This window comes from Vigna umbellata, chromosome 1, assembly GCF_029865625.1.
Source record: "Vigna umbellata cultivar VRB3 chromosome 1, Vumbellata_1.0, whole genome shotgun sequence".
Classification (NCBI taxonomy): domain Eukaryota; kingdom Viridiplantae; phylum Streptophyta; class Magnoliopsida; order Fabales; family Fabaceae; genus Vigna; species Vigna umbellata.
Genome location: NC_142165.1, coordinates 26,284,806 through 26,290,821, shown reverse-complemented (window position 1 = coordinate 26,290,821; position 6,016 = coordinate 26,284,806). Strand labels below are relative to the sequence as shown.

Genomic DNA, 6,016 nt, shown 5'->3' with positions numbered 1-6,016 from the left:
TGATATTTGTCTAAAAAGGGACAAAAGCCAAAGAAGCGTTTACTTGAGAAAACGATACCATGAGTTAAACAAACACCTCATCTTTTCATGAAGTATTTATATATGCTTAATATCTTCAGTTAAAGAACTTAATCGTAAAATGCTACCTAACGGTAGGAAATAAAAAAAAGCTTTGTTGTTTTGAGCAAGCATTAAATGACATTAAATACTCAACGCTCAAAAACAACAAAAGTGATAAGAAAAGTCATATATGATGCATGCACAGTTTACTCTAATTTTGCAGATAAGCTATTCTACACGCATCTCAGGTCAAATATCAAAATGTGGATGTTAGAGACAAAAGAGATAATCACGAAATGTTCCTCTCTTGAAGTAAAATATAAAAAGATCGTACAACCTACTTGAAGCAAAGGACTGAAAAAGCATGCATGGTTTGACAAAGTTGACTTATACAAAGGTTGCTGTGAAAAGAAGAAAGAGAAAATACAAGGTAGTCCTCTCACCATTGCCTTCTTAAAGAGCAACTCTAATCCTTTAAAATTAAGACGACCAAATCAAAGATGCCAAAGCCATGATTAGTCATTGTAGCACATCTTGAGACATTGTGGGCCATCACTTTGAATGTTGATTCGTCTCCAAAACCCATGTTTCCCTTTACTGATTCATTAAGCTCCACGAACATGCTTCTTTTCCCACTCATATGGTTACTTGCTCCACTGTCAAGGTACCACTAATTATCCTCGCCTCTATCTTGGCCCTTGTAAGCCAGTAGCAAGGTACCATCTTCCTGAAACCTTCTTTAGCATAATTGGCTTTCTCTTCGACTTTATTTTTGTTAGGGGTTCTACATTCAAAAGCATAATGTCCAAGTTTATAACAATTGTAACACTTCATTCATGACTTGTCGTACCTTGAATTCGAATTTCCTCTCCCAGGACCTCTATTAGAGCTTTCTCATCTTTGGTTATTGTTGTTAGGCCTTCGTCCTTGTCCACGTCCATATGCATGCCCTCTTCCTTGTTCTTGACTATAACTTTGTCTTGATTGGTTGTATGTGTTTTCTTCTTTTCTTGAATCAACATGTGCCTTGAGGACTTGTTCCACGATCTCTTCATTCTTCTTTTTCTTTTCTTCATAAGCTTGTAACGAACCAAGAAGTTACTCTATTGACATGGCCTCCAAATCTTTCGTTTCTTCGGTAATGGTGACAATATGTTCGAACTTTGGATCTGATGATCTAAGAATTTTCTCCATAATTCTTACATCATTTAACTTCTCACCATTTCTTTTTAGTTTATTAGTAACCGTTAAAACTCTTGAAAAGTAATCGGAGACTAGTTCACCTTCCTTCATATGCAAAGCTTCAAACTCTCCTCTCAAAGTTTGAAGACGTACCTTTTTTACTTGATATGTTCCCTTGTAAGAGATTTTAAGCTTTTCCCACGCTTCCTTGGCTGACTTGATTCCAGAAATCTTCTCATAAGTATCTTCATCTAATCCTTGATAGATTAGAAAGAAAGCTTTCTTGTCTCTCTTCCTTGAGTCTCTCAAACTCTCCTTTTGAGCTTGAGAAAGACTGTCTACATTCTATGGCTCGGTGTGACCCTTCTCGACCACCTCCCACACATCATGTGCACCAAGGAGAGTTATCATCCTTAAGCTCCAATTGTCGTATTTTCTCATGGTGAGCATCGAGACTTGAAAGGGAACTTTGGTATTTGCAATTTGTATGATGATCTTATGGCTCTTGATACCACTTTGTTTGGAGGAAATTTTAGAGGCTAGAAGGAAGTGTTTAAAAATTGGGAAAGGTTGGAAGATTTTGGGAGAAGGAAAGACTTGTTGTATTGAATGCTTCTAATCTTTTTTGGCTTAATTACAAATGATACAATCACCCCCTATTTATACTAGTGACACCTCTTTAACCAGGGGTTAAGATCTTGCCACCACAATATTAATCTAAGGATCATTATTCATTCTCTAGAGATTTCTAAAACATTCCTGTAATTATAAATTTATCTAAAGACATCTTATGGATAAGCATTTCTAGATATTTTTGTACATAATTATAGAATCTTTCTAGATAGGATTTTCTAGAATTCTATTTGGACCTTTTATAATTTTGGACTTTTATCTTAAAAGTCTAAAATACAAAATCAATTTGAGGGTTACTCCCTACACCACCCCAGATTGCTCTTTGTACCACCACATTTTTTAAAAATTTAAAAACTAACTTTTATATTTTAAAAAATTCTACACCTCCACTTATTTTCTTGAACGGATATGCCACATCCGTTTAAGCTTTATGTTTTTTTTTAGTTTTTAGTTAAATAATTTAATGTATTAATAATAATTATTTAAGTAAATAAAATGAAATTAATTTACGTAATATATTATAATAATTTATAAATTAATTAAAATATAATATTTAAATAAACTAAAAATTAAAAAGAGAAAAAAAAAATTAAATGGATGTGACCACATATGTGGATTATAATTAATTAAAAAATTTTATAATTGTATTAAATTAATAATAATTATTTAATTAAATAAAATTAATTAATTTATTACATAATTATATATAAATTAATTTTATTTAATAAAATAATAATTATTAATTTAATTTATGTATTATTATTTAATTAATTATTTAAATATTTTTTTATATAATTACTTAAATGGATATGACCACATTTATGGTTTTCTTTATTTTTTTTAGTTTTTAGTTTATTATTTTATTGTATTTTAAATTAATATATAAATATTATTTAATTTTTTTTTAAATTTATTACGTAATTATATATAAATTAATTTTATTTTATTTAATAAAATAAATATTACTAATTTAATTTATGTAATATTATTTAATTAATTATTTAAATATTTTTTATATAATTACTTAAACGGATGTGCCACATCTGTCAATGGATGTGGCCACATCCGTTAATATATATTTTTTAATTTATTAATTTATTGTATTTTAAATTAATATTTAAATATTATTTAAATTTTTTTATATTTTAAATTAATTTATAAAGTATTTATTTTTTTGTTTTTAATAATATATTATGTAAATAAAAAATATCATTTAAATAAAATCTAAAATAAAAACAATAAACTAAAATATATAAAAAAAGTTCAAATATATAAAAAGATGTCAATATGTGTTCACTGATGTCAACATCCGTTGAAAGTGAAACAGATGTTAACATCCATTTTATAACAAGAGTAAATTGGGTTTGAGGTGGTGCAGGAAGATTAATTTTATAAAAAATAGAGCACAAAACTAGAATGACAATCACATGCAGTAAAAATTTTCAAAAATCATAAATTAAAATCCAAATCTATATTGTTTTTAGATTTTCTAAATTTGGAAGTGGCTTTAATTTGAATTCTTTCTCCTCTTCTTCAATCACATATTGCATATTTTGTTGTTGTTTCAACTTTTATATCTCAATAGCTAGCCGTCCAATTTTGGTTTTAAAATCATGAACAATGGCTAATACATTTTGTTTAAATCGTGCAACCATGTGAGCCACAGCCATTTGTCTTATGATGTCTTCAATTAAGAGGTCTACATTGTCCTACACTTGTGACTGCAAATGTGACTCAAGAATAATATCATAATGCTTAAAAATTGTTCTAGTGGCTGAGATAATTATTCAAAATATGATTGTGACAGATGTTCAAAATATGGTTCATCAGAGTGGTTATAATAAGGCTCATAAAATTGTGGCAGTACTAGAAAAATTATGACTCACAAGATTGCTCAAAATATGGTTGGAAAGATTGTTCATAATATTGAAATTGCATCTCATTATGATCATAATCCATGTCAAAATTATGTTATTCAGCATGATGAAACTCAAAATAACTTCCAAATCAAAATTGATTATTGAAAACGAAAGACATTATATACAAACAAAAGAAAGAAAATCAATCAATGGACTCAATGATGTATGTTCTCGACACAATTTTGATAAAATCCTTATAGTCACATCTAGTTTAATGAAAAAATACGCCAATTTGATAAAATCCTTATAGTCACATTTAGTTTAATGAAAAAATAGTTTTATGCAAATGTAGTAAAGGGTTCAACCTAAATTTCAATTCATGAAACACATTTCAATTGAATTCATTGCAAAACCAAGCTAAAATAAAAGATTACGAAGAAAATCAATACTCAATATATTTAGTCTAAAAGTAAAAATAAATGAAGAGTTATCATCCAATCTACAGATTCTATTAATTGGAATCCCTATAGTTTTGGAGTTCTTCGAATAGTTCTATTCCTAGTTCTATACATCAGTGTGGTATCAGCTTGAACCTTCCAACTCGTACTCAAGCAGCCATGCATGAGCAAGAAGAACGTTTGGAGAATAGGATCACGTCGAAACTTGAAGCACGCCTCATTGAAATTACATCATCCATTCCACAGGCTATTGATTCTTCGATTGATCATTGAACATCGTAGACATTACAGAGAGGCAATCGTCCTGCGAGTTCCAATTATTCTTGTGGAACACGGTTGGCGCAAATTGATTTTCTGCGCTTTGGTGGTAATGCAATTCAACAATGGATATATCGATGTGAAACATATTTCACAATTGATGTCGCGCTTGAGGATGTGTGTGTAAAATTGGTTATCATTCACTTTGAATGAAGACACTACAATGGAATACCGCATTTGTGCAAAATCTTCCAGGAGGTAACCTTCCTACTCCGACTGAATTTACAAAAAATTTAATAGATCGTTTTGGGGAAATATGTGATGATCCAATTTCAGAACTTATGCAATTACGGTATCAGGGTACAAGGTTAAAATACCATGATCATTTCAATGCCTTACTGATAGAGGAAAACTGAGGCCCACTTGTTAAGCTGTTTTTTAGGAGGGTTGAAAAAGGACATTCAAATGATTGTTAGAATGCTTCAACCTTAGGAGGGCTAAACTATATGAATCAGCTTCTGCTTCAAACATCCCTACCAAAACCTTTCCTACACTCCCAAAACTACAAACTCCTACAAAAGCCATTTTACCTACACCTAATCCTATACACAAACCTCCCGATTCCCATATTCAACTAAACACAAGAAGAGGATAGTAATTGAGGACACATGAATGATACGAAGGTGTAAACGGTGGATCAAATTGAGGACACTCAAGAAGAGGATAGTAATTCCTTGGATCCTCAAATATCAGTCAATGCTTTAACGGGTATAACTAGCTATAAAACCACGATAGTGATGGGGTACTATAAGAACAAACCCTTGCATATACTCATTGATATCCATAATTTTCTAGATGAGGAGGTGGCTAAGAAATTGGGTTGTCCTATCACAAATATTCCCACCTTAAGTGTGGAAGTAGCGGATGGAGCTAGGGTAACCATTACTTCAACTTTAAACAGTTCTCTTCGACGCTTCACAATACTGATTTTTCCTCGGATATGCTTCTTATACCCTCGGGATATTGTGATGTGGTGCTAGGTATTGAGTGGTTGGTGATAACTCCTACTTTAATAGACTAAATGCATCTCTTGAGTATTTCTTTCGTTCTTAATCTTTTATTTGAGCTTGGTTTTACAATTTCTGGAAAGTTAAGAATTTGAAATAAAAAGAATGTAAAAAGATTAATTTCTCTAATTAAAAATTACATTTTATCAGTTTTGACTTTTGCTTACTACTTTGTTTATAATTTTTTCTATAGATCTCCAAGAGTTGATTCTTTTTTAATTAGATTCTAGACTCATAGAGCTTCAGTACTAGAAAATAATTGTTTGAGTTCTAAGGAAGTTGTAGCTTTATTTTGAAAATGGAAAACAATATGCAAATGCAGGACATCGTAACTCACAGACATATGCTCACAGTTTGGCTAATAACATTTTACACAGGTGTCCAATTGATCTAGTTCCTTTTGTGTTGGATTCTAGACTTCAAGATCTTTAAGTTGAGTACTCATACGTAATTTGTGGAAGTCTGAGCGAAATGCAGATGATGTTGCAAGATGACGCAT

The 6,016-nt window shown here is 30.6% G+C and overlaps 1 pseudogene; it reads right to left on the bottom strand.

Annotated features, from left to right (window-relative positions):
- Positions 1-954: 954 nt before the first annotated feature.
- On the bottom strand, positions 955-5,035 carry LOC148205021 (uncharacterized; annotated as a pseudogene).
- Positions 5,036-6,016: the final 981 nt, after the last annotated feature.